Source organism: Nasonia vitripennis, chromosome 2 (assembly GCF_009193385.2).
Source record: "Nasonia vitripennis strain AsymCx chromosome 2, Nvit_psr_1.1, whole genome shotgun sequence".
NCBI lineage: Eukaryota > Metazoa > Arthropoda > Insecta > Hymenoptera > Pteromalidae > Nasonia > Nasonia vitripennis.
The window spans coordinates 15,241,249-15,267,737 of NC_045758.1; the positions used below are offsets into that span (position 1 = coordinate 15,241,249).

Sequence of the window (26,489 nt, forward strand, 5' to 3'; positions counted from 1 at the left end):
TTACAATAAATTTTGATGTACCTGGATTTGCCATTAGTATCATATGGGCTATAATAAAAATGTAATCACTATGATTTGCTGTTAAAATAACAAAGAATTCACCGTAGTTTGCTGGAATCATGAAATGGAAATGCATTGCGCAGGATGCATTTTGAATATTTCAAAACTTGAAGCTGAGAAATGAGGTTTATGAGGTTTTTGTAAAAAAGTACTGTTATTCATAATATTTTATAAATAATCTATTTCACTGTACATAAATCTTTACAAAATGATTTCATAATCATCCGTACTTTGGTTTTTAATGTTAACATTAATATCTTCTTATTTTATATTTACATAACCTCACTAAGCATCAGTCTGATCTCAGTCATCAGATAATAATAATCTCAAATCCTGTAAAACTATATAAAATTATTAATTCTCTTGATTAATATTTATATTATTATCATAAAGTTTATATAAAATTTTAGAACTCACTTAGAAACACCCGGCACCATAAGTAACACCTTCTGATTGTACTTTTAATGACTCTTGTCGTTTACTGCCATATTTTTTTGAAATTCTTGCAGCTTTAGACTCTGGTTCATGTTTCTTGTCACTTGAGAGTTTCCTTTTTTTATCCTTCTGAGTCGTAATTTTTTCTGCGTGACTTGTCATCTTACTGTTTGTAATTGATGCAAGTATCTCAGCACTTCTTTGACGACCCAGGTTGTACTCAGAAACTGCATGAGCTGCAGCAATTTCTACTCTAGTTTTTGATGAAGAATTATTTTTGGAGCACTTTCTCCACAGCACTGAATGTATAGCCTCGTTGGCATTTTGAGTAAGTCCTTGGGTGCACCGAGCTAATAATTCTTCATTTAACAATCTTTCATATATTGGTAGAATATTTTCTACAACAACCTGATTCAAAAACACTTGGAACTACAATGATATAAAGTAGCCATAATTTGTTTTTGCATATCCCGTACATTGTTTTTATTGCGAACATTAGTATTCCTATAATATCCAGCAAGCGTGCCAATCACTTTGTTGGTCAGCGCTCCAGCTGACTTTCCACCAAGTGTTATCCCCTTTGCTTTAGCATTTTTTACTATTTCTCTTAAAGCTGTAGACAAGCTTTTAGCCATATGATTGATGCACTCTTCTTTCGCTAATGGATCCGAATAAATATTAAGTGAGGATAAATGATTGAATGTCTTAGCGTCACCATCAGATAGCATTGTCATATATCTCATTTCACAATCACTCACAGATCTTCGCCATAGAATTTCAGCTATGGCTAACTCCATGGAGCTGGAAGAGCCATCATAATTTTTATTACAATTGCCTGAAGTTTTGTGTGATTTGTACCAAATATCAAACTCTAGAGAGTCAGATCCTAAATCCTTTTCAGCAATCATGCACATGTGGCAATATTTACTAAGCACTTCATAGTCGACAACAAGACCAGTCATCACATCAATAACGCAACCAAATCCATAAAGAGAGGTGAACCCATGCTTATTCCAAGATCCATCGTACGAAGAAAGAATGTCAATCACTTTTTCAGATAATAAATCTGGATTCAAACTTTTATGAACTTGATGCACAATTTTTCTGCTCTTTGAAAGAACTTCTCTTTTTAGCTGTATAGCTTGACTTTTCACTGTTTCCATGTGGCGGTAAAAGGACGAAGTGGATATGCAGTGCATATTTACAGAAGCACAAACATCCTGAAGAGCAGCGATTCCTAATCCTACTTTTGTAAAAGACTGCACTACGATCTCATTGATCACGAAAGAAGAGTTGTTCTTATTAGGATCTGTACGTGAGCTTGAAAATGTACCCACACATACTTCACCACAAACTTTGCAAATAAACAATAAATTCACAGCAAAACCATTTCGTTGTCCTAATTCAAAATTCGCTGAATTTGTTTTACAAAATTCACATGTCATCTTGTCAGCTATAACTTTAAAAACATTTATGTTAATAAACATGTTTTCTTCCTCATCAACAACATCACTTGAACTTTTTAACATATCAGCAAACGCCAATTTTCTTGTTGTTGCTGACACTTGCAGTTTAGCTTGCATAGCATTTACTGTATTGTTAGAAACACTTCTAGTGCAAGGTTTTTCACTGAGAGAATTACGATTTGGAACACTAGTTTTGGTTGCATTTTTATTTTGATCAGTCTTGTTTACATTTGCTCGAGCTTTGATTAGGTTAGCTGCACTCGTAGCACTTTTACGATTTTTTTTTGGTTTCGGTTTACGCCACTTTGAATGTATAGCATTCATTGTTGTAATTTATAAATTAATAAATTATGCAACTATGCATATATTTTGTTTACATGTATGGTATATAAGTATGTAACAAACATAGACACACAGCAGAAAAATTTGTACCGTATAAACGTTTGTGCCGCCATCTATTGCAGAGTTTACAGACTGGGCCGATTGGATAAAATGATACTTACGTTTTCGTTTTGCATTCAAACTACATATTCGTCGTTTAAAAACACTTTAAAGAAATAAAAATTTGTTCGATTTTTTGGTCGAAAAACACCAGAATCCCACCTTAAGTAATCTGCCTCGGAACCAGCAGCATCTCTCTCTCTCTCTCTCTCTCTCTCTCTCTCTCTCTCAATCTCTCTCTCTTTCTCCCTCTCTATATGTCTATAGACGCGCGCGTGGCTTCTCGTCTTCGTGCGTATACAGCTATACTGTCACGTGTTTGCTTCTCGTCGTTGTATTGTGTCCCCGGGACTGATACGCCGGCCAATTGATGCAGGTTGTGACGGGCAGAGCGAAGCAAGCTTGGAAACTTCTCTGATGTGTGTGTGTGTGTAAACACCGACGAACCGACCTTCCGCGCTTTGCTTGTTCCGCATCCAATTGAACAGTTTCCGCGTCGCGGGGCTTGATATGATTAATTTTCAAGAGGCGAGTCGTCGGCTATTCTTGACAGGGCATACTCGTCTTTGCGTTCATGAGTTTTTCTTTAAATTTGATTTCTCGTCAGTGACCCGCAACGCAGCAGTAGAGTATTTGGCGTAACTACAACAAAGCACTCCGTGAAAGTTTGCTCAATGAAACTCGATAAAGCCGGGCTGCTCTGTATGAAGGCCGAAAACGATCTGTATAGTCGCTCTCTCCAATCAGACCTAATTGCATTTCGCCGCGAATGTCAACCTAATCAAGCTCGAACAACAGAGGCCCCGTTTAACGTTCTTCGTATTGTTTTTCCTGTTCGCGAAGTACGTATATACAGTACGGGCCGCACTAAACTATACTCGAGAGCGTGCCCGAGCGGAAAACAATGAAAAAGAGTATGTGTAATACGGTTCATAAATCGTCGGAAGGTTGTAATTGTGCGGGCCGGAATAACGAAAATCTACGCGGCTTCATTAAGCGATAATACATATGTAAGAAAGCTGCCTCGGGTTCACTTAGCGACAAACCAATAAAATTAAGCGGACGACGTGCGAATAGGGGCTAGGTGGTATGAGGAAGGAAGGTATATAAGGAAAACCGGGAACCGACGAAAAATAAATTTTCCCCGGGACAGAGATTGGCAGCGGGTCGGGGGAAATGCAATGAAGCGTGGATCAGGCTCGTGAATCTGATTTTAGGATTATTGAAAGCGTAATTGCGATTTTTTTATTATCGTGGATCGAGTTCGCTTTATTCGAGAACTCGGCTAATTGAAAGGTTGAGAAAGTGAAAATTATACAACGCTTACTAAATATATGCTACGCTTTTCGAGTCTGCATTATCGATCGCGATGGACTTGAAATCTGTTTTGAAATGAATGAACCGGGACTCGATATACCGAAAATGCTTCGACTGTTTTTACATAGAAGATTCGGTATGAATTACAATACACCGTCCAGATTTACAACAAAGAAGTCGCTCACCGTTTCGACTTCGATCATCATCCTCCACAGCGAAAAATCTCGCAGGCTCCCGCACAATACACACAGCATCATATACAGCAAAGGCTCGCGTCCTCCCGCGTAAGTAATGCATCTTCGTATGCGCGGCTCGTACGGTTGGACGTCCCTGTCGCGCAGCTACACACACAGACACACACACAACTACACGAGTATATCGCGCACGCAGACGGAGCATATCATATACCGGCTGCGGTATTACCCCCCTGCAGCAGAGAACCGCAATGCATACTGAGTAGCCATTCCCTCTTACCTTAGCTATGCTGCCGGCTCCCTATTACCCGGTCACCGCTGCTGTGCCTATATGTGCGGCGGCAACGACGACGACGACGACGACGTTGTACACATGCACATGTATACGCGCGAGCGGTGCGGCAAAGTAGCGAGACGTGTATGTGTATTCAGATTTCCGGGCCCTCCCGTGTAACGAATCTATCGTCGGATTTGCGCGGAGAGGAAGAGAGAGAGAGAGAGGGAGAGAGAGAGAGAGAGAGAGAGAGAGAGAGAGAGAGAGAGAGAGAGAGACTGCGGCTCGCCGAACGAGCAGGTGACGCATACGAACGAGGGGCGTTTGTTTGTTCGCTCGCGGAGGACACGTGCGCGTGCTGGGAACGTGTTAACGATTTATATATTTTCAGAGTTGTTTTTTGCGCGTTCGCAAATTTTATTCCGTCATCTAGATAGATTCGAAGCTGTACAGTACTAGAAGCGTGAGATTGGACATCACGGAGTATTCGTCTACGCTAATCCAGCCTGGAGACGTCAAAAAAGTGATATCCTTACAGCGTCCCATATCGGCTCGAATTTGCATACCATTTAGGACAGCATCGGTCTCTTTCGTAAACTGCAACAGGGCTGTTATACGCTATACACATGCACGAAACGCGATGCTAAAAGGCGTGCTTAAGCGCGGAAAGCAGTCTGTGCTGCGACGAGACGAGGGTCGCGGTTGTGTGTTGCGCCACTTAACGATAACGATAGGGCGAGTTACGTCTTTTATCGCATTGCCGGCATACTTTATCCGATGCCGCGTAATCCGATTTGAGGCTCGTCGGCCCGCTCGGTAATGCGTCCGCGAAGTGTTATGCCGATGGTCATCCCTTATACGCTGTATAGCGCTGTACAGCAGAGAGTCGAATAATGCGTTGATTCCTCGCTCTGATATGTGATGGATTTGCGTGGATTCTGGAAAAGATTTTGCAAACATGTCACTTTGTACATGCCCAAGGGGAACAAACTCGTTCTATAGTCAGACATCGCTGAAAAGCGCGTGCTTCATAACGTTATTCCTGGTAATTCAACAAATACCGCATATCCTCTCGTGCACTTGACAGCAAGAGCTGGCCGCAAAAACCGACCGAAGAAAATTCAGAAATACCCGCTTTTAATTTTTCTCGCAAGCTGACTCTCTAATTCAATCAGCCTTAATCCCGCAAGCAACCTCGGCTCTCTCTTCCCCTCCTCTCTCTCTCTCTCTCTCTCTCTCTCTCTCTCTCTCTCTCTCTATTGCATTCTCAATTTAGCGCGATTTTCCACACTGGCGGCGCTTCTCCCGCGAGCACGCGCCGCAATCAAATATTTAGCACGCGAGTCGATGCTATCGCCTAAAGTCCGCCGTTGATTGCGCTCGCTCGGAGGAGCTCCCGTGTACACACACGCATACGCGCTTACACACAGAGACGGACGGACGAGCCGTACAGAGAGAGAGAGAGAGAGAGAGAGAGAGAGAGAGAGAGTGCGAGTATACGAGTACAGAGTACAGAGAGGCGCAGCGCGGAAAGAGAAAGCGCGCGCGGGGTATTGCGGTTTGTGTTTACCGAGGATATAAGCCGCTGGCAGCTTACCGCAAGACAATGCCGGCGTCGAGAGCGCGCGCTAATTGATCGGATTATTAAACTCGAATCCTTCGGGATTTTCCTTTTATTATGGTAAACTAGCTTTTTGCACGGCCCTATTGGCCGCCGAGACGATTTGGATTATATAGTTCCCTATAGATAATGAGCTTGGATTGTGATCAGCCTCTCATTAGTTACGTGATTGCTAACTTGTATATGCGGCTAATGGCTCTCAGCGTTATGACATCAATGTATTTCTGCTAATGAGCACTTGCGTTTCCAGAAATACGCGTCATAGAGAACACACACCGCATAGAGCTGGTTTATTAAGCACGAAAGGATTTTTAGGGAAAATGGATTTATGTATATTCTAAAACCTATATCGACTCGCGAAGATTCTAATTCACTTATCGTGAATGCGGGTTGGAAAATCATATTGTAGAATTGAGAGCAGCTCCCCCTGTCTCAATTGGTTATCCTGGAATCGATTCGATTTAGCATCGGCTGATTGGAACCGCGACCATCGGACGCCAGAGTCTCTTTCCGTCTGCGTACGCCGCGTGTCCAGCAATTTAGCCTCGTCCCCAGAGTTCCGTCTGTTAAAAGTAAGTAAAATCAGCCTTTACGAATACAAGGTTCCCTTTCTATCCCTAGTAGTTTTTTAAAAAAATTTTTCACCTTCAAAGGTTTGTAGCACGAGAAGAAAATCGAATTCGTAATCGATCGGAAACCGTATAGTAGGCGCCACCAGAATCTCTGCTGTTTGCGTATCGAGTTCTTTGCTCGTTGATTGAATGCGCTCAAATGCCTAGCAACTCGAGTTATTTCTCCGCCCCCACTTCTCTCCCTCTCTTCTGTGCTGCGTCGAGTACGATGAAGAGATTGAACCGATCAAACGACCGTGCGTCTCTGGCGCACACTAATTAGAGACGTGCAACAGCCGAGAATAGAATAGCTTCTGCTGCGACTCTAACTTGCGCTCGCTCTTTTTCTACTGCCAGCGCGTTTAAGCCGTCCTTAATGAGGATACGGAGGAAGGCGGCAGGGAATCCGCTGAAAGGCATTATAACGAGACCTCGTCAACGGAGATACCACGCGGAAGATAAAGGAACGCCAACGCAACAGCAGCCAGCTTTCTTTCGAGAAATTGCTATCCTCTGCGCTGGCTGACACTACGTTTTTCCTCTCGTCGGCCTCTCTTCTTTCTCTCCGATCCTGCCTCACGAAATTACGCGCGGTATATGCCAGCTTCCAGTGAAATTATGTATACCTATTCAATTCATTCGGAGGCTTCATCATATTTGAGGAGAAAAAGGAAAATATTTTTCGTTCGCTGCTCGATTGCTCGTACGGGAGGTGTGAAATTTTCCCAACGACCTCGTCGACGAAAAAAAAACGAATGAGACTTCTCGTAAAATGATGGATTCCATACTAACGCTTGTCCATTATCGGTGTTCCGACCTACGCGAAATCTCTTTTTCGGCACCACTTTGTACATCATATTTATACGCGTCACACGCCAGTCCCTTTTCTCTCTCTCTCTCTCTCTCTCTCTCTCTCTCTCTCTCGCGCGCGCGCGCGTGGCTATTTGTTTTACAGCACGACCGAGCCGGCTATCCGATCGGTCATGCTTTTAAACCCCCTCGACAATTTCATTTCTCCCCCTCTTTCGCCGTTCTTCGCTCGACGATAAAGGATGTATTATTACTTTTTTTGCTGTCGCTTGCGAAAAATTTCAATGTCGCTCTCGATTTCCAACCAAGTGCGATTTCGATCGTCATCGCCGAGGAGTCTTGCGATAATCTTTCTCCTCATTGGCCTCTACTGGTCCAGAGTAGCGTACGCAGATCGTAGACAAAACAAAATCCAATACTCAGCAGCAGCTCCTGGCGACCACAGCAGATTATACACACAGGCGAGCACAGAGTATCAAGGATGACTCGGAACAACATACAATGCGACCGTCCTGTACAGGCGCGCTCTGTCTCTCTCTCTCTCTCTCTCTCTCTCTCTCTCTCTCTCTCGCTCTCTCTCTCTCTCGCAAGCTCAACCATCAGCCCTCTAGACGAGGGCGAGGAGATTTACGAGCTGCGCGGTCCAACCTCTCCGCTCTCCCGCGGGGCTGTAGCGTGTACACGCTCCACGTGCTAGCTACTCCACGTGCTGTCTCTCTAGGTGCTTTTTTAACTCCACCCTCCCCCTCTCTCGTCTCCTCGAGCTAACTTGGTGATTAAACCTTTTAATATCGCAAAGCCGGTCGGGAATTTTACGCGTGTGCACAGCGATACCAGAGCTGCCGTGGAATGCTGCGAGGAAATTTTTTTTTTCATTCGCGGTTTACACCAAGCGCCGGCTATTATTGCAAAAAGCGACGCGGGTAGTAACGGGAGTCCGTATACAGCGGCGGCGAATAATGGGGCTTCTGTTATATTTTTTTTTTCGTTTGTTTCTCCGCGCGGTTTTGTTGCGAAGCCGGCCCATTCAGAGGCAGGTTTTTGTGTCGCCGCAAGCTTCTCTCGGTTCGATTGATCGCGTACACACGCTACAGCGGCGATTTTCAAACCGCGCGGCAAGAGAGAGCTTTTCGGCACCGCCAACGCCACTGGCTTGTATCTTGCATCACTAGTTTCGCGCGCGATTGTATCAAGCGGGTAATGTATATATGATGCGCTTTTTTCCTGTTGAAATCATCGCAGCGTGAGGATAATTCCGTACCGCTGAGTTTTCGGCCCTTTGGATTCGACGCTGTGTGTGTCATTGTTAGGGAGTTAGCTGTATTAGGGACCTGCACAGGGCGCTGTTCTTTGTCCGCTTTTCGTTATTCGTTGAATTGCGTTTTTCGTTCGAAGATTTCTTTGAATTTGAGAGAACTGTTGCGATTTGTTACCTTTTTTAGCTGCACATTTCGTATACACGTAAATTGCAAGAACAGCAGAGATCGAACAGAATTTCTTTCATAAAAAAAATATATATATACCTGTGAATAACGAGTCTTTGAATAGGCAGCCTCATCAGAGCAGCTGAGAAAGTCACGAATGACACCCTTAGAGCGCGCGTAAAGCTCAAGAACTTCAATAAGGACGATCTCTCAATTACTAAAGCCTCGTATAATACATTGCCGCCATCAGCCACTCAGGAAGTTTAATAAATTCAAGCTCGGGCTCCGCTGCACCTTCGTAGGACGCATAATATTATCATATCGGGTGGCGCGCGTAGCTCCGGGGTTCGTGTTCCTATAAAAATCAAAGCACGACTTGTTCAACCAGAGCTTTAAGAGAAAATTTGGCCCCGGCGAGCTTCTTCTCAGCCAGCGTGTATATTTCACTATATCAGTATTTAATAGGGTTTTCAGGCCAAAGTATCCCCTTAACGTCCCCGGCGATCGTGTTCCTTCTCTCTCTCTCTCTCTCTCTCTCTCTCTCTCTCTCTCTCTTCCTCTTGCACTCTATGCGCAGCGCAAGATAGAGGAAGAGCGAGAGAGGAAGGGAGCGCGAGGAGACACACAATAGCAGCCGCACCTGCGGGTTTTACGTGCTGTCGACGCATGAATATTCACGGCTAATTTGTAAGAAGCTCTCCAAACAACGACTCGCTTCAGCCGTCCCCTGGACACGCCGCCGAGACACACACAAACACGCGCTCGCGCGACGTTTCTCGCCCTGCACGGAGGGAGATTCGAACGGCGCCCGGAACAAGAGTTTACCTTTAATTAGTCGTCGGATGAATAAAAGATGCAACGTGCGCGACCGCCGCGCTTGATTCCGTTACTCCGCCGTGTCCCTCTCCCTCTCATCCATTCTTATTCATATTTTCGAACGTGTGCTGCGCAGGGCTCGCCGCAGCTGCGCGAGAGACGCGTTTGATTACGTGTCTCAAGGTAAATTTGCTCTTTTCCTTACTTCAGCCGGGGTTGCTTTTCTGTTTGACAGACTTGCCGGCGAGACTGCAATTCTAGTGGATTTCGCGCGGGATTTAATCATTAGTGCGCGGGCTGGTATACACACAGTTACTCTCGGGCTTTTTAGTAATTCATGTTAATCGGATTCGCACTTCAAAGTAGCGCGCTGGATCCCTTTAATCATTACGGCATCGAGATGAGCAAGCTTTTCGATAACCTACTTTTCCTCTTTTAAACCCTGTCCTCGCATTGATTTGCCTTACTCTGAAAAGCATGAAATTATAATTTACGTTAAGAACAACTCCGAAGACGTTTGTCGATACTCAGACTTATCTACTGCATCGTTGATATCGCCACAGTCTTGTCAAAAAGGCATCTCTTCACTTCTATAGCGCGCGTTTCTCAAATTCATTAAAAGAGGACCTTCGGAATAAATCCGCTTTTCATTCATCTACCTTTCCTTTCAGGTATCCTCCTCTCTCTCTCTAACATACAGCAGCCACCGCAAGCTCGGTAAAAACCCCGCCCGGCTTAAAAACGTCGAAAAAGATTACCGGCAATAAGGGAAGTAAAAAATTCCCGGCAACACGTGCGTGTGCTAGCTGGCTCGGTATTATTGAATTCGTTGGCGCGTCGTTGTGCTATTTTCGAGGGAGAGAGAGAGAGGAGCGAGGAATGCAACGCGTACGCCGCGCTAAAGAAAAAAGCACACAGCGGACGCCGGCAAACGCCTCGGCGCGCATTTCGAGCTTTTTGCGAGCTTTTCCCCGACCTAACGAGACACACGCTGTACACATGCACACAGGGCAAAAATTAAATAGAAACGAAGATATCTTTAGCACGCGCACTCGTAACGAGGTCCCGCTTGTATGGAATACCTACACGTGCAAAAACACGCGAACCGGACGTCGAAGAGCTTTCCTAGTAATGCGATTAAAGCGCGTTTGTGAGCAGAGCGCTCGTGGTTCCGAAATTTTATTCGTTACTCCTTTTTTCCTTCGTCGTGGCGTCGCGGTATAAAGAAGGAAGGTTATACGCCAGCACGATTTGATACATATCAGACAGGGCCGCACTATACCGGATGGCTCTTCGAGCTTAATTGTCGTGCGATTTTTATACGCGAGTGCGAAAACATGGCCGAGCAGGTTAATTGCATTTTTCCGATTCGAGAGCACCGCGGCTCGATTGCGATTCGCTGCGAGTTTTATACCGTGCGAGATTTCATGACACGCAGCTTTAGGGCCTATCAACTGGCGCTTTCGAGCCTTCGATAACCTTCGTCTTTAATCTCTTCTCGCATGCGTCGTTATAGGTGAGTAATACCGCAAGTTTCATCCTCCCTTTGATGGCGTTAGATTATTGAAACAAACGTTCACTTCAGAAATGAAACGTGTATTAAACGCGATTTAAAAACGCATTTTACCGTGATCGCGGTGATACTGCCGGCATATATGGGTAAGAATAAAAGGGACTGAATAATTTCGCGATCCTGCGGTGAGCCACGGCGTTTTACGTCATTCGTTATGATGTCTGGAAAATCTTCGCGTCCCATACGTAGCAAGCTCGGAATTTGTCATCCTTCCGCCCTGTCTCTTACTTGCGCGTCTTCTTCTCTTCTTCTCTTCTTCTCTCTTTCTCGCATATACCCCATCAAGTTTCGTGATGAGAAGTCAGAGTCTTCTCCTTTGCATGTATTAAGGTAGCGCGTCGTGTCTCCTTGCCTACCGCTTCGCATCGTCCTCGTCGTCGTCTTCGTCATCGGCCCTGCTTTTTCTTCCCTCTCTCTCCGCGCGCATCTCAACCACTACTGGCGCTACTCCTTCTTCTTATATGCGCACGTCCAAGTGTAATTTGAGCTCGTCGTCCTCGACGTCTTCGTAAGTAAGAGAGTAGGGAGGCGAGCCGCCTCGAGGAGATAAAAAAAACATTCCTCCAGAGGGAGAGAAACATTGCGATAAAACGTAAAATACGAGATAAGCTGTCGGAGATTTCGTATAAAATATGCACGCCGAGATGGATGTATTAAAATCGAGATTAAAATTCTATTCATATCTCGGGCTTTTTGGTCTGCCGCTGTTTATACGAGGCGGGATGAAGATTATTCGTTCAAGTTCAACAATATACACACAGCCTCGTCGCTTCATTTTTAATCAGAAGAGCGAAACACCGAGGTCGTGTAAACATTCTCAAAACGACGGTTAAATTAAACGTCGCCGAGCGCGTTTTATGTAAATTTCGAGACTGGAAAAACTGCGCTCAAAATAAAATTTTTTCCAGCGTTACATAACGGCGCACGAGCGAAAAAAGGGTCGACGGCGCGCAAAGAGAAAAAAAGGAGAGAGGAGAAAAGACGCCGTGGGAGAAGGATGAAAATCAGGATCGCTGTGTAGAGCCGTACGTTAAATCCGGGGGGAAGGCTCCTTTCGCGCGCTCGTGCGGGAATCTGCAAAGTATGCAAAATATGCGGTTACGTTGACGTCGCCATTATACAAAGCTAATGCAGAGCTAGAGATCCCCACATCGTCGTCTTCCTCCTCCCCTCTTAGCCCCTTTTAGCTTGCTCGCGCAGCAAGAACAGAACCGATACGTGGCACGTGTATAAGACTTTACAATCCGACATGAGATGTACAAGCGCTCGTTAGCTTCATCGTTATTGCTATTATACTTTCGTTTATAAATGGAGAAATTATTTTAATCAGGATCGAAATAATTTGGTTTGTAACGTTACGTTTGCCGTTGATAGTCAGTCGCGTGCTTTAAAAGCAATTAACTGAAGCTTGTGCAATTTGTTTCACTAGTTGAGATGAGCGAGACAAAGAGGAGACTTGTTAGAATTGCTTTGTTATGATACATTCATGATGGATTCAAAGTGATCCGTCAAGCAAAGACAAGAGGGATGCGTCAAGCATGTTACGTGAGATTGAGATCAGCTTTCCTTTTTGCCTTGTTCATAAACAGTGACTTCGGTTAATTGTTCTACCACAATACACGAACTAAATATATTCTCGTATTTACTCCGTGAAATTGCCACGATACTTGATGAAAACAATATTCTATTAATTAACCGGTGCTGCGTTATAATGTTCAAGGAGAGTCAATTCATTACATTAGCTATAAAACGTGTGCAAAGTTCTGTTTGGATGTACCAATTGATCGACGGTGTGGTCGTGCGGTGTTTAATAAAATTAAAAATATCAATTTTATTCAATATAACTGGAAAACTCAATAACTTTAATTTGTTGGAGAATTTTTCATCCGGTGCTTCTGGGTGGCACGGGATTAAAAATTTTTAATTAACGTACTTTTTGAATTTTTGTTCCGTGAATTCGCTATGCGTTCATCAATCAAATTACGGTGCGTGTCGACTCAGTGTCATTGGAAAATAAGAAAAAGTTATATTTTTCATTAAATTAAATACGACCCTTTTCTGGTGTCTCTTTTATAAGGGAGATAATTAATTCCAAAAAGGTTTATACTATTTCGAAGTATCATTTTTCTGATAAATCTCGTGGTGACTTTCTCTGATCGGCATTGTAAAAATTCAACCCATCCGCCGTAAACAAACACCGTGTTCCTCCAAAACGAATCTTTCACACAGAAGCGATAATTATCACCACCGAGAAAGGCGGCGAGAAATCGTTACGGTCTTCCGTAGAGCAGGCTTGACGCGACTCGCAGCCACATAGAAGAGAAGGGGACCGCGTAGCGCTCTTGCTCCGGCTTCGACCAGTAGATTAGTTTTGTTCGAGGCAATTTGAATTTAGATTAGTTGTCGCAGATTGGCGCCGCAGCCGATCGCCACCAGCGCACGCACGTCATTATACTTCTACCGTGCGTTCGCGACGTTCGATTTGCCCGGCACAAAGGTGCGCCCGGCGGCTTTCTTGCCTCTCCTGTGCATACGGAGTTTTTTGCTACCTCGCGTCTTGTTTTCCACTTTGGTTATAAATCATGGTGTGGTGAACGATTTTTCAAAGGCTATCGAAGCGCGGTCGCGCTCTTATAATATGTAGACTTTGATAGAATTTTTTTCACGCGACTCTCCGTTGAAAAATAGAGGTCATTTCGCCGTGTTATTAATTCGCGCGTTACAGTATATATGTGTAAATATCATATGTGGCAAGAATAACGAAAACTCATCGTTTATTGAACCTATATAGCCCGTGGGAAGATGAAGCGTCAACTATACAAACATTCGCGTGTATAAATACCGCTCGACTATTTACGAATCTCGTAAATAAACAGCATATCAAATGATACGCGAGATGACATTACTCGAACGGCACTTTTATATATCCGTTGAATTTCTGAGAGCTGAGAGCCAAAGAGCTGAAAATAGAGTATAAACTCGCTTCTCAAAATCCGGGGCAAACGTCGCGATGAATAAATCATCGCATCGCTAAACAATTAAAGCGAAACGAAAGAGGAGTCCAAATGGAAAAAGCCTCGCGGCAAGAGAATGCAAAATAAAGAGCGCAGCAGCAGTGGCAGCCGTAAACTCCCAAATGGACAAATAAAAATCCTCTTATTATCATACATCTCGTTGATTCGAGGAAACAAAGTAAAGCACGACTGCGCCGCTATATAGCCCAGCTCTCTGTCTCGCTTTTTCCAAAGGCGGCGTAGGCGGAATTTATGCGCCGAGCAATGCTATACCCTCTCCCTTGGGCGGGACGCCTTCGCGGCGGGATAAACGAGCGAGTGAGCGAGAGACGGAAGACGCGGGGCCGCACAGACAGAAATGAATAGAGCAGGCCCCGGGTACTTTGTGGATATGTGACCGGAAAACAAAGCGGCTCTGCTGTTTCTGCGAAGCTCGCCCTCCTCTCGTATCCTACCGCCACGTGACGTCGATGAGAGTTTTGCGAAATCGAGACGAGCGGAGTTTCGTTTTCTTATCGCTTCGCTCGAAAGATGCGCCTGTCTGTGATTTCGGTGCTGTCTTCTGTGTTCCAGTTAAAGAGGATGTACTCGAGGATTCGATATTTTTACATCGTAAATGCCCAATAATATGCTACGAGAGAATTCGTTTCTACAAAAGATCCATTGCGCGTAGAATAACAAAACTTATATTTTTCGATGATCGTCTATATCGAACCGAAAATCGGATACACAGCCGGCGAGTAATGTATGCTAAAAGCAGAGCTGCGCGTTTCAAATTATCATAGGTGTAACGGGGCTATCTTATTTCTGGAATAATATATGCAAGCGTATTTTGTGACGCGTTATGATTTATCAGCTCATGCCGGTTTCAAGATTCCCCAGAGATTTTGAATATGATAATAAGAGAGATCGCAATTTCAGGGCCAAGGAATCATCCACACCCGAACCCTCCTGTGAGCGACGCGGTGCGAACCTCTTTACGTATTCATGTCGCACATTAAGTGACATCGTTTTTTCGCCCCGACAGCGAAAATAAATACGATTCATTTTTCATCCGCGCGCCCCATCTCCGATACGAGAAGATCTGCCGTTGTCTCGCGCTTGCGTACGCGCATTTATGTATTCATAGTAATCTTCGCTCCCGATAAGATTATTCATAAAATGTCTCTGTTTCAAGCGCGTTAAAAATCATCGTCAATCGAGGAAAAGTAAAACTGAGTCACGTAATCAAATATCCACATGCATCCTCGAAGCAGACGTATATAATATCTCGTCGCTAAATCCAGTGCCATCGCTTATACATCGCATCTCCACGTCTATTCTCAGAAGCAGGCAGTAGCACGTAGTCTCCATCTCTTCGTTGCGTCGAGCGTCAAGTATAGAGCCTAACTGACCTATGACGGATCCGCAGGCGAGCTCTCGGAAAATTTTCCTCATTTTTCCCTGCTGATTTATCGGTCCTAAGGCGAGGCCCAGTTTTTCAGTAGACGCCGGGGAGAAAACGAAGAAAGAGAAGCTCCTCGCGGCGTATATAACGGGTTGAACTCCCCTGATGGATTGCAGAGAGAAGCTGGGAGTAACGGAGACTCCGCGGCGCGACGGCTTGCGCGCGCGCGCACGCGGAGACGACAACGACGGTGGAGGAAAGGACGGCGGTGGGCGAACTCCGCGAGGGAGGAGATAGCCGGCAAACAGCCGGCCGTCATCTCTCTCTCCCCTTCCTACTGCTTCCTACTTGTTCTCTTCTACGAGAGAGGGTATAGTCTCGTCTGATTTTTCCATTACGCGATTCAAGGGGATAATTGCAGGGACAACAAACTCGTCGACACAGTGTCGTTGCGCTGCTTTGGTTTGTTTTACCGAAACGGTCGGTATAAATGGAACGACTGCTCTGTTGATTTATTCGGTATCGACGCTTGTTTTCTTATTCGGCTGACGTTTCAGCTGTTCCTTTTCACGGCGATCAATTACGAATAGCTTATTTTCGTTGAAAAGTACATCACTGACTTTGCGTCCGACCGACCCGACGTTTACTACTGAATCCGATGTTACTCAGTAAAACATTTCCAAACGGTCGTTCATCGGTATACAACAGAAATTCAATCGCACAAAGCACACGAACTCCAGTCAGAGCAAACGTCGGCTTCGGGTCGTCGATAGAATACGCGAATGCAAATCCCGAGCGCGAATGGAGTACGCGCATTTCTGAAACTCGCACGAAGAGCATGAAAAACAATTTGTCTTTTACGATCATGACGCCTGTCCGTCAAAGAGACACTGCAGCAGCAGCAGCTCGCGCAAGATCGTCATTAACGACCAGAGCACACGCACACGAGTCGCGCGCGAGTCCGGAAATTCAATTTGACTGGGCCTCGGAGGGAGAATTTTCACACGTTCTCCATTTTCTCGCGCTGGTCCTTCTCTCTTTTGACACTTTTAGAACTTCCGCGCATCGGTCGCAGGAACAAACGCCGTATGTGTCGCATTGCAGAGCTGTACACAAGAAGCTCTCTCTCGCGCGTCTCTAGCTATAAAAGAGGGACGCGCGCTGCAGGAAATTAAAATCGATTAACCGAGCCCGTTCGGGGATTGACGCGTGTCGTTCTCTCGCAACCGAACTCGCTCTCTCTCTCTCTCTCTCTCTCTCTCTCTCACTCTCTCTCACACACAGCTCTCCGACCTTTAAAATCCACGCGTAGCAGCGTTTATAACTGCGCGATGTGTGCATCGTTTTCTGCCCGGTGAGAAGTATCAAGCGAATTCTGGTCCTGGAGGGAAGCGCCCGGGAATTTAAGGCACGGGGATTTACGATCAGCAGGCGCCTCTCGATGCGAGAACTTCCGGCGTCAGAGAGAGAGAGAGAGAGAGAGAGAGAGAGAGAGAGAGAGAGAGAGAGAGAGAGAGAGAGAGAGAGAGAGTGGGAGAAGGATTGAAATAGGAGGCTGGAAATGCGTTTGCGGCGCACGCCACGCGACAATTTACGCGACGTTAAGGCGGAGTAGGCGCTCCGCCCCCCTTTCTCCGGCTGTCTAATACTACGGAGAAAAGATGTTGCACTCGATCCTGGCTGGCTGTTTGTTTGTTTGTTTGTTTGTTCGTTCGGATCGGGCTGTTGTTGCTCGACGTATTTTTCACGTAGGGGGCGTTCGCGCTCGCGAATAAAGTCGAATTTTCTCTCGGGGAGGTTTACGACGTCAGAGAACAAAAAATTTGGTTACTCGCTGCTTTAACAGAGGGAACTCGAGAGATTTATCGTTCGGCGCGCAGTGGATTATTGACTTGTTTAACGTGTTTTTTATTTTCGAATGGATTTGTTGTGTCGCTCGTTGGAGCACTAATGAAGCATTGTTCTGATTACCTGAATATTAATTGTTAAACTACGCTTTGGAATCGGAGTTTGCATTCAAAGCTTGCGGGTATTTATGGGTTTGTTTTCATTGCCCGCTGATGGTATTACGTATCAGCGAGGTATGGAAATTCGTATACTAAATTAAAAATAATTCGATAATGATGTAATTTCACGCGTGTATACAACTTCAACCGTTTTCGAAAATTGTTAATTCCAAATGAATCCAATTCTGAAACAAAAGACTTTCGAATTATCGACATCTTCCATCTCCCACGCGAGATTTCGCAGGTCGGACAAAACAGCAATATAAATTCGAGATTCAGTGGCGCGTTGGAAAATACCGACGTTTTCACTTTCGGAAATTCAATCAGCTGCGTGCGGCTACAAGGTATATATCTCGCGGTCGAAACAGAACGCGGGGCAAAAAGAAACGGCCGGAGAATGCACCTGACATTAGGGAGTCGAAACGAGCAGCAGTACAATGAAAGCGCGCGGACAAAGCTCGCGCGAGGGAAAATCTTGGAATATCGAATTTACGCTGCCGCGGTGGCTTGCAGACCCTCGGGGAGAGAAAGAGACGCAGATTCCCTCATTCCGATTCCACTTATTCTCGCGCGCCGGCTGCAGCGCACATTCCGGCAGCTCTGATTCTGCGCGCGCGAGGGACCATCATCGTGCCACGCGAACCCGCGTGTTGTGCATGCTTGGCTTTTGTTCTTCTTTTTCTTCGTCGGATGTACATGTATATATTTTATACATGCGCGCGGGGAGCGATCCTCGAAACGCCTGGCGAAAGCTTTCACGTCTCTTCTCGTTCTGGTGATTTAATTCGTCGAGGATTGGCAGAAGCTTGATGTTGGCAAATTCTCCGTTATAAGATATGGGTTATTTGTTAACTGGGTTGATTATGATTTCTTCTAATCGGAATATATTTTAAAATTAATTCTCTGTCTTATTGTGTAACTATCATATTTAATCCTAATAAGTCTGGTTGAGAAGCGCTTAACTTTTAATTGGAAAAGAGATTTCATGCATTTACTCGAAAGAAAAATGTATCCTTCCTCGCGCTAATTAAGTCTAAATGATCTGTCATGCAGACAAATAATGCTGTAATAAAGTGTCCGGGCTCCTCAACAAATGCTAATTGACAATAAAATACATGACGTCTAGGATATAAAGCTTCAGCAAGAATGAGAGCATGCGGCTGTATGGACATATGTAATTTTTTTGCCAGTGGCGATAAATTCGTCGGTATAAAAAAAAGTACCGCGAGGAATTGCCCACCGCAAAAAAAAACAACTAGTATAATAATACTTCCGTATGGAAAAACAGGCAAAAATAGAGGCAGAAAGAGAACCGTCGCGCAGGGTTATTTTCGCGTGCGGATGTAGTCGCGCTGGCGCGAGCAGCGCGGCGGGCCGCTTTATCGGCCGTTTAACGCCGACGTTTTCCAAATTACAGAGCTAAGTCCCGGCAGTTCATTAAGATAAGGTCCTCTTTTCCCATTTCGCTGCCTCTCCACTTCGCTCTGCAACTCTCACCCCCCGGCATGTATATCTATACACACACATACACAGGGGTGTGAGCAGGGGGCGCGCGCCAGCCAGTGTATAGCGGTCCCGTCGCGCGCTGCTCCTTTTATGGAGAAAAGAAGAGAGCGAGAGAGCGAGAGAGAGAGGCAGGCCACTTTCAGATTCTATCACCTCGCGAAACAAAGTCCCGTAATTCTTCCAACGGGAGACTGCAGCGCGACGGGCCATTTTACGGTTTTACGGATTGCCTCTGCGCCCGTCCCAGCGGCGCCTCTTATCGCTATATACGTACGAGAGCGGGATCGAGTCGAAGAGTGACAGAGAGAGAGAGAGAGAGAGAGAGAGAGAGAGAGAGAGAGAGAGAGAGAGAGGTCGGAGCTTTTAAATGTTATTCATGGGAATTGAACTATGACGATGGAAGGGAGCGCATACAGTGCCCGGCACTGGGTCGTAAGCTCCGTTTTTTTGGACTTTTTTCTTTGTAGCGCCGCGACTGCGTGCGAATGGCTTGAAATTCAATTTTCGACTCTCGAGCTCGCACTCCAGAGATGAAATGTGTAACTTCGTTTTTTCGTCGCTTGGAAAACGGATTATACGCGGAACGTATGAAGTTTCTTGGAAAATCTCCGCGAAGTTTGGCCAAATCTTCTTCGGGAACTGAATTCCAGCTGTCAGTTTTGCCAATTTCCAGATGTGCCTTGCTTCAAAATTGCAGAATTTGGATCATCGCGTTGCCTTAGACGTATTATCTTTTTATCCTCAACGGACATGTGGTTTTTCAATAGAAAAGATAATGTACGGCCAAATAAAAATTTCATCCGCTAGAGTCTGGTGGTGGAGGAGCCATGCACTTGAAAAATTGAGCTTATGAATCTCAATTTACGTGGGACTTTGCGGTCCTCGGATACGAGGTTCCTTTCAAACCGGAGATTACGTTCATCGCAAAAAAAGAAACGACGCGTCGTCGCGTCGTGGACGTTGACGGTACAGACGGTGCGGCAGCGGCCACTCGCTTGACCACTGCCGGAAATTCAAAAGTTAGGTAAACGCTCGTTTGTAGCCGACGACGTTCAGCTTGGTAATGGAAAAGTAGATAAAATTTTCCTTATTTTACCTTTAAATTGGCTTTCAACTTTCCATTAATGCATCGAGACGTGTCTCGCATTCGAATTTCATGTATACACTAACGTTAATCTAGCAAAAGGGTTTCGTCATCGTAAAAATATTCGAAATTCACGATTAAACTTCAAATTGAAACATTACCGCGCAGACAACTACACGCGAAACGAAGAAAGAAAAAGAACGAAATACAAGACGCGGATATAAGATCTCGCGCCAAGGCCCATAACCTTGAAAGATCTCTCACACCCCGCCACCCACCTTCGAGTCTCGCGCGTGCGCGCGTGTGTGTGTGTATGTATATATGCATATATGCATATATATATGTGCATATATATATATATATATATATATATATATATATATATATATATATATATATATATATATATATATATATGTACATGGGAAAATCAAACGACTCGATCAAGCTCGCTCGCTTGCGGCAGCAAAAGGCACTTTGCGTTTTGCGGGGGCGAATAAAAGCCGGCGGAGAATTCGTTCCGTTGATTCACGCGATTCCGCTCTTTGTAAGAGAGGCAGCGCGTAACAATCGCGCGCCGGCGCGCGCACAGGGGGGTGTCGCACGGCTGTAAAAAGAAAAAGCGCGGAAAAGAGAGTCGCTCTCTCATTTGAATACTTAGATTGAACAGCCGCCGGGGCTCGCCGCTTAATCGCGTTTTTCGCGAAATTTATGAGATCTTACGGGACTGATAGCCGAGCTGTATACGCGCGCGCGGAGAGGAATCGAGAATCTCGGGATCCGTCGCCTGTATCTTACGCAAAGATTGTTAATAAAAGCTGTTGGGCGCCATTAGCGGGGATAAATCAAGAGGAGCTGCGAGATTAGGCGCGACTGTACGGGCTGCGGTGTTTTTTTTCTTCGCTTCGGAGAGTCTTCCTTCCGGTTCTCGCTCCGCGCGAGTGTTATAGAGGAAGAGAGTGAATTTATTAGTCCCCGGTGGCTTGCTTCTGATTACGCGGGGATTTTATCTTTTAAATGCTAAGGCAATTTGCCGTCGAGATAAAAAAAGCCTATGGAAGCTTTCCTATATAGAATAATAAGAAAATCTCTAGCGTCTGCTCTCTTTCTCCGCGCTGCTCGATTGGCGCGCGCGGAAAAATGTTTTTAATCCGGGGATCCTTGGCTGGCTTCCCGAACCATTACATCCGCGAGTTCAATAAGCTCCGCTGTTAGTTTCCTCAAAAATTTATCCTCGAACTTCTGTTAGCTCTCGACGTCGGCGCCGTGCACTGTGAAAATTTCGTGAAATATTTATGAAAAAAAGAACCGCAGCCCGGCTACACCGCAAGAACAACGGACAAACTTCAACAAAGGCGCTTTCTTGAGAGAGAGGAAAAAGACGACGCACGAAAAGAACAGCAGCAGCAACGAGAGCGCCGGAGAGTAGAGGGAAAAAGTGCTGGCCACGCGAGCGAAGCTTAAGCAAAAGAGTCACCCGACGTGAGCTAAGTAAGTTAAGCGCCAACAATGGCCAGTGTTTGCCTTGGTCTCCCGGTGCGCAAGTGGAGTCACTCGAAAGAATCCACGCGGCCTACGCGCCTTATATATACGGCAGAATCTCTGCGGCATCAGCGAAAAGGGCGATGGCCGCGTTTATCTTCAAGCTGCGCGTGAAGAGTCGTACTACTGATGATTTTTCTTCCACGGAGCGACGCAATTTTTCAGAGCTCCTTTTTACTTTATTCAAGCGAAGTGGAGATGCTGAGTGAACGGGGAAATCGCTCCTTAGCATTCGTTTCACGCTCGATTTGCCTGGCCAACGATCGAGAACCTTCATTTTGTAGCTCTGCGCTTTGAATTAATAAACTTGTGGATTACGCTTTGATTGGGGATACGGCTTTTATTTTTCATCACTTATCTGAGTTAATTATTGATTTTCAATCAAATGAAAGCCCTGCTGTGATTGAAAGGATGAGCTATTTCTGCGCTAGTTATGCAAGAATTATCGTTAATGATCTAGTCACGATCTATCAAAGATCTTTATTTTGAACAGGTTATGTGCCAGTCGAGGTAGAATTATTCAGTAGCAAACATCAATCGTGAGTCGAACAGCCAACACTTCCAAACACGTTGTCAACGGTCTTCGAAACTGAAAATCCTATTACTATAAAGCTCTCTCAAGCGCAGAATAGCAATCATCTGTGCTACTACTTGACTCAAGCGTCAGATTCGCTAGAAACAATATTTTAAGCTTTTCAATCAACTATTCGTCGCGATAGATAACTATAGTATAGGTCGCGAAAAGCAGTAGGAAAAAGTTCTCAGCGAGCTTAAAACAGCAGTATAGCACGGGAGAAAGTAGTCGTGTTGCGAAGATGGAAAAAGGTGAAATAGGCTATAGCAGTCGGCTGCGGAGCGAAATTGCTAACGAAACAGAGGAATTTGAATACGCAGTCGATAAATCGGCCCGTAGCAGCGTCTAGTTCCGGAGCAGGCCGCAGCAGTAGCCAGATTTAGCAAAAGTATTTTCACGGTATTTGGCTGGCTGTGCTCGCTCGCATTTCGCGGCGATTGCTGCGGCTCGTAGTCGGGCATGTTCCTCTAGGACGGGAGGACCGCGAGGAGGAGGGGGGTGGAAAAATAAAGAAACTCGCGGAATCAGAAAATGCTTCCTGTCTCTCCGTATGCGCCTTGCGGATCTAGATAAAGTATACGACGCCTGCTTCACTCGCCCCTTATCTCGGATTTCGTTCGGACTTCGCGGCGGCGGAGGTACTCGATGGGCCAGCTAGCCTTTCCGGGATTGCCACGAGTCTCGGGAAGCCCATGCATTTCTGATGAACGCTCGCCAAAACGCTTTCCCGCCATCTTGCCAAGGATCTGTCTCTCTCTCTCTCTCTCTCTCTCTCTCTCTCTCTCTCTCTCTCTCTCTCTCTCTCTCTCTCGCTCTCTAGTGCGCGAGCGTCGATAGCGATCGCAATTTAATGAAAACGCTACGTAACCTACGCCCCCCACCCCCGCCTCGCTTCTCTCCCATCTTGTAGATCCTCTATACGCTCCTCTTCCGGCTCGTTTTCGCCCTCCCTCTCTCGCCGACTTCCAATTTCGACTTCTCTTCCTCTCTCTCTCTCTCTCTCCCACGCTTGACTTTCTTGTTCTTCCTCTCGGCTACTCGTCCTCCCCCTCTCACCCCTGTCTTTGAAACAATCGGAGACTGTTGGCCGAATGATTGGAAATCGTTCTGCGGCGGCTGCGGATCCCTGCTGGACTTCTTGGATTTTAATGGTCAAGGGCCGAGGCTGTATAAAGATTGGAGATGCGTGTGGGATGCTACGGACCGAGTCTGAACTGATTGTTTTCCTTCGAGATCCCAGAGTTATTTTACTACTGTCGGAAATTCGAGCTTACGGTCTGAAGGAAAAGCTCCGACATTTTTTCGTTCAATCATCCTTGTTCGGACTATCCTCGTGAACTGCATAGCTTATTGGGTACATCGAGGAACTAAAGTATATGGGGGGTAAATACTAACAACGGCCTCTTGTTCACGACGCCAACACCTCTAAGTGGATTTAAAAGCTTTAGGAGCGAGTATGCTGCAATATTCATGCGGTCTTTAACTAGAGCAAGCTCCAAGACTGAATATATCAGTTTGTTGCTTCTGGTAGCCGTTTAATCATTTAAATTTCATACGCGCGCTGCAGATATAGAAGTTCGCTCTAAGATATTGACGTGAGACTTTCAAATTCATTATTTTATGCAACCGATTATATGTACATGATCGATACACGAGCTCATTTTCGATTAATCTTCATGTATACCAATAATGTACAAAAACACAATCATTACGTGAACATTTAAAAAATGCATAAAACTTTTCTTTACCTTTCTTTTATGTACATCCATGAAAATACATATTCGATATTCCATTTGGTCACGAAAATACGTACATCTTTAAAAGAAATCTAACACGTCGTCCGAAACATTCCCGAAGCTCTCTCAATAATGCAGAGACTGTACAGCAGTGTACCGAAACCTTTCTATTTTCTCCTCGTAAATCCAGAGCGTGTAGAGCTAATGCAAACGTACACAAAGCCGTCCATCGGCGGCGAATCGCTGATAACGATACAAAGTGAATCAGTCTATATAGCTCACTGGCATAGCACGGCGACAAGTAAGGAAGTCAGTGCAGCGGAGAGCAAAAACGAGGCGAAAGAAGAACAGCGGGTGGAGGAAAGGAAAAGCGAAGGCCTTTTTTTGCGCTGCATAAGAAATCGCTGACTATGGCCGGAGACTATACAGCTACCGGGAGGAGAGAGAGAGAGAGAGAGAGAGAGAGAGAGAGAGAGAGAGAGAGAGAGAGAGAGAGAGAGCGAGCCACTCGGGACGAGATTTATTATTTATGGCCGGATAATGCTGTTCTTCTGGAATTATGACGCTTTAATACGTCGCCGCCCTCCGAGAGCAGCTGACTGTTAGGAAAATTTCACTGCCTCTCGTCCGACCGACCGAAAAGCCATTTACGTGTAGTCGACGACTTAATCCCGTTAGCGCGCTCCTTTTTTAAACCTCGAGCTGCGCAAGCTTTTACGACTCGAAGCAGAGAAAATGCCCTGTGCCATATATACGTCGGTGCTGGGTGTACGAGAGAGTGCGAGAGATGGCGCAGGAAAGATAATTACAACGAGCGTTTTATTAATAACGAGCTAATGCGCGCGCAAGACTGCGGCCGGAAATTATACGCCGAGATTATTTCTCTTTGAGATTTTTCAATTTTTCGCCGAGTTGCTGAAACAGGTTTGCGCGCGAAAGGCAATATTCTAACGACTCTGCAAAAATTCACCGAATTACGTTCTACTTGACAGGTTCAGACCGGTAAACTCCCATAAAAAACCACAATAATCACCTCCTAGCACACGTGTGTCGCGCAGGTCTGAAAAAGCCTCGAGAAGACCTCGTTCTCGCGACGCGCCGGAAAGGGTGGGAGATAAAAAAAGCAAGAAGATTGAGGCGATGTAAATTAATACCCAAATGAGGAGACTTCGCGGTTTAATTGCGTCGCGGCAGCCGCGCATACGTGGAATCGTTGAATTCGCCCCGCGCCACGGAGCAATTAAAATCCGCGCGGCCGACGTACTCGTCACTTAATGAAGATCCCCCGCACGAGTTCTCATCTTCCCTCGCACTCTAATCATCTCTTCGGTTCGATAGCGGCGTGTCACACATTTTTACGCCGGCTCGTTTCGCAGTTATGCTCGCGAGAGGTCTCCGCGGGGGTACTACACGGCTTGTTAATTCGAAAATTCAAACGAGTGGCGCCTTCGAAGGAGCTCTTTCAAAAGGGCTGGCCCTCGTCGACGATGCTTTTGTGAGCTCGCGGAATTACGTGTACGGCTGAGTGGTTGCAGGGATCGAGGAGGCAGAGGACGGCGTATAGAAAGCAGAAAGAACCGGAGAGGCTCGCGAGGGGGATCGGCATATCATTAACTCAGCCTACTTATCGTCCTGTACTTCCGGATCCGTGTGTGGGTGCGCGCGAGCAAGTGAACCGGAAGCGAGTATTTTTAATTCGGCGAGATCTTCCTAATTATTTGAAATTTTTTTCCTCGTGCCTCTAATTATAATACGATAGCGAGAGCGTTACTCTAATTAGTCCGCGGGCTCTTGTAAACCGATCATTTCTCTGGAGCACGACCTATCCTCATCGTCAGCCCTAGTTTATTTAATTAGCACTAGAGAGAAAGAGGGAGATGTCGAGTAGAATCGCGAGATGGTTACGGGGAGAATTCGATTGCGAAGAGTCGTTATGAAAATGAGTTTCAATATAGTTACAGCTCGATTTGCATGAATATTTCAGCGAGACGAGGAAGAATACAAAATTCTTCGCTCCCCGCAGCCGCGCGTGCTCTCGCGAAGTTATAATAGCGAGGAAAAGCAGACTCGGTTTATTACTCTTTCAGCCCTTGTTTTTTCCGGCGAAGATGTACAGCAGAAGTTACGCCCGCCGAGGAAGTTTCGAAGAACGCGCTTTTACACAATAGCACGGTGGCATTAGTCTAAAAACAAACGCACCTTTTTCTAATCAGTCGGGGAAGAATTCGTATCCTTTCCCCCGCAAAGGAATGCTAACTCCATTCCCTGCGTCAGTCTTTCCTCCGACTCTCCGTCTCTCTCTCTTTCTCTCTCTCTCTCCTGAGAAGGCGCGCCGCGCGTCAAACATACACCAGAGCGAAAGGGAGAGGCGAAGTAGCAGTAGACCGCCGGCATGCGAGTCCTGGCGCAGTTTCTTTTGAAGCGGAGCAGAGGTAGAGTCTCTCGCGCGCAAGATAGTAAAGTCGATGGCAGTGTCCCAAAGAGAATTTCCTAGTAGTCTCTCGCTTTCGGCGCCAGCTCTTGCCAAGTGAAGTAGTCACTTCGATCCGCCTTGAAAGTCACGGCCGGTGTACAGCAGCAGCAACGGCGCCGGCAGCT

The 26,489-nt window shown here is 45.7% G+C and overlaps 1 protein-coding gene across 2 annotated transcripts in view; it reads left to right on the top strand.

Moving 5' to 3' along the window:
* LOC100121068 (lachesin) overlaps positions 1-26,489 on the top strand; it is a 149,613-nt gene that overhangs the window by 32,084 nt on the left and 91,040 nt on the right. The window lies entirely within an intron of this gene.